The sequence below is a fragment of the Cololabis saira genome, chromosome 17 (assembly GCF_033807715.1).
Source record: "Cololabis saira isolate AMF1-May2022 chromosome 17, fColSai1.1, whole genome shotgun sequence".
In the NCBI taxonomy this organism is placed as follows: domain Eukaryota; kingdom Metazoa; phylum Chordata; class Actinopteri; order Beloniformes; family Belonidae; genus Cololabis; species Cololabis saira.
Window position 1 is genome coordinate 26397492 of NC_084603.1, and position 3553 is coordinate 26401044.

Below are 3553 nucleotides of genomic sequence, written 5' to 3' on the forward strand. Positions count from 1 at the left end.
CCGAGGACGATTATGTCCCAGAGATTTGATGGCATTTCAGCTGAGAGCACCTATTTTATGTGGGAAACTATCAGCAAGTGTATCACAAAAACTAAAGGAAAAATCACAATTTTTTTCTACATTAAATTTGCTGTTAAACTCAAAAATACTTTTATTTCCTCATTTACCTATTGGTTTCTTTACTTGTCACCAGGTGCAATCAGGTAAAATCAGAAAAATGGACCTGCTAGAAATTGGTGCAAGATAATCATGTTCATGTGTTTATTGCAAAACACTATCCGCTCCAAATGTGATCTCATGAATGAGTGTGATGCATTTTGATAAGACGTATTCAGTCAGATCATTGATGTGAAATTTTCAAATAAAAACCTTGTTTTGTCTGTTTCAACTGTATAAAATGGAATTGAATCCGAACCTTCTCTGGTGACGTAACCACCACTCTCTTACAGTGTAAAACTCAGGACGCATTAAAAACCAGATTCAAAATAATTGTCAGCACAGTTCAACTTTATTTGTGACGGGTGGAACTCACTGGATAACAGTTCAAGTGGTCTAAAAGACTCTTGAAAGTCAGTTTATGTACATCTCTTTCCTTGTTACACATTCACATCTACCTGACATCTGGATGAAACTAAACTTTTTATGAAGTTTGTGAGAACTCTTCTTTCTTGTTTAACTCATTTTACATGCACTTTTCTTACTTTCAAGTTGAAGGAAATAAACATGTCTTCTTATTTCTGCCACGTTTCTCTTGGTACACTTGGTTTCTTTCCAAACCTTTGGATTTCCTCTTTAAAATTATAATACTACAGTAAGCTTGCAGTATCAAATAGCTATCACATCTAAATAAGGGCAGAAATGTTTGAGTGGTACAGGGCTCGGGAGGGCAGCGTGACAGCAGTGAGAGGATGAGTAGGAGTAACAGATGGGTTTCAGGTGAAAGTGGGACTGCATCAGGAATTGGCCCCAAGTTCCTCCTCCTTTGCCACGGTGATGAACGGTTTGACAGATAAGGTCAGAAAAATAGTCTCCATGATGTTTATAGATGATGGGAACTGTAGGGAGAGTAGGGAGCAGGTGGGTGAAAAGCTGGAAAGGGTGGAGGTATGCGCCGGAGAGAACAAGAATGAAGGTCAGTCACAGCAAGACAGAATATATTTGTGTAAATGAAAGAGAAGCTGGCAGAACGGTAAAAATCCAGGGAGTAAATGTGAAGAAGGTACAGGATTTTTAATACCGATCAGAGCAATGGGGAGTGTGGAAAAGAGGTGAAGAAGAGACCTGAATAGAGGCGGTTGTGTGGACGTACCTGTGATAGAATTGGAAGCAAGAGTAAAGGGGAAGATTTATAAGATGGTAGTGAGATCAGATCAGCCCCTCTTCACCTCTCACAGGGAGCAGAGCCAGAGGTGACAGAACGGACCAGATTTTGGGCAAGGGACTTTGGGGGGAGGATTGATGGGATTACAAACCAGAACATCAGAGAAACAGACAGGACAATTAGAAGTACAGGACTGTCTCAGAAAATTAGAATATTGTGATAAAGTCCTTTATTTTCTGTAATGCAAAAATGTCATACATTCTGGATTCATTACAAATCCACTGAAATATTGCAAGCCTTTTATTATTTTAATATTGCTGATCATGGTTTACAGTTTAAGAAAACTCAAATATCCTATCTCAAAAAATTAGAATATTCTGGGAATCTTAATCTTAAACTTAATCTTTTTGTTTTTTTAATTGCATTACAGAAAATAAAGGACTTTATCACAATATTCTAATTTTCTGAGACAGTCCTGTATATGTAAGAAGGACAAGACTGAGCTGTCTGCACACATTAGAGGGAGGATGAAGATGGAGCTACCAGGCAGGAGGAAAAGAGAAGTTGTAAAATGAGATTTCTGGATGTCTTCAAAGATTATATGCAGTTGGCTGGTGTGGCAGAAGATAAAAATGGGTGATGAGTTACTTTAATAAAGCATTGGCAAGTAGCTGAAATTAAATGAGTTTCCTGAACATGAACTGGAAAGGCATAGCTATAGGGCAATAAAAGAGGAAAAGAAAAACAGTCTACCTATAATTTCCAAAAAGGTGATCTATTATGTCAAGAAGTTCATGAATAAAATTGGACATTATCTAAAAGATTTTTGGTGCTGTGGTTCAGTTTGGACCAACCAGCTCAACAATGCTTGTGTTTTGAAAACACATTAGAGAGCATTTCCTTTTGATGGGAATTGCCTAAATCACAAAACAGAAAAATACATTTATTTATGCAATTAATCTGTTTTAGTTTCAATTTTACATCATTATTATCGTTATAAAATCATCGGCTTCACAGCTGGTCTATAATCTTGGCCACTAGAGGGCGCCATTTGACTGCAAATGTCCGCTGAAGGCTGTTGATAAACGAGAGGTCATGTTTCTCAAATCGGAAACCTTTATGCAGATTGGGGAGCGTATAATTAATTTCATTTCTGCTCCACCTGAAAGCCAAACAAACCATAGACACAGGTGTAATTATGGAGATGAGTGTTAACATCAGTGTCTCTGTTAGAGCCGACTATAATTACTCCCCGTGACCACACGTTGGCCTTGAACTCAGCCTCACCTGCAGCTCATTTCCCTGTTTTGGCCGAGCTTCCTCTTCTTATTTGACTGCATCTGAATGCAGCCTCCAAAGCCCACAAACACACAACTTGCCCAGATGCGTCCGTCCTTTTTGGACAAGCGTGAGTGTGAGAATGCGTTGCCCGGGCCCGGACACTGGCTCCTGCACGTGTAGCTGCCCAGCAGCACAGCAGTCCAGAGCGAGGTGGTGCCGCCGCTGACTGAAGTGTGTCACCTTGAAGCAAACTGGAACACACATGCTCAGTGGCATCTGGCACCAGGCCTGGCCTTTCTGCATTGTGTTGTTGTGTTGGTGGGAGGCTGGACGGTGTCACAGCGGGGCAGAGGGCACTGCTGCCCTCCACATCTATCACCTCCCCCGTTCTTGTTCAACTCATTCACTCCTGTGTACCCTCCAAATTCAAACTCCGTACGCCGTCACCAGTCCCTTCAACCTTCCCCACCCCCCCCTGCCCCTTCATTTGAATCCCACAGCGAGGCCTCTTTGTGCAGTAGTCGCCACTTCATTGTGCTGCGAAGGGGAGCGGAGGACCCGGGCAAGCGAATGATTTCTCTCTTGCAGATGACTGTGGCGTGTGGACACAACATACATGCAAAGATTCACCTCCTCTCAGGACGTTCTTTTGTCTTTTTTTTTTCTTTTTAATTGGACATTTTTGTTTTGTTAGTCCCAACCTTTGACCTAGAGACAAAACCCTCAGTGGAAAAGTTTGGATGGGAAACAGAGAGCACTATATTGCATTAGTTGTGGTAATGTTGAGGGGGGGTTGTTGATCGCTGCAGGGTTATCATAGCTGTACTACTGCAACTTCTGCTCTCATTTGAAGGCTCAGACTTTTCATCTTTGCATCTAAAATTAGCATTAGTACTTCAAACACATTTTAATCAAATATGTAAATCGGCATCGTCAAAGTTCACGGAGATA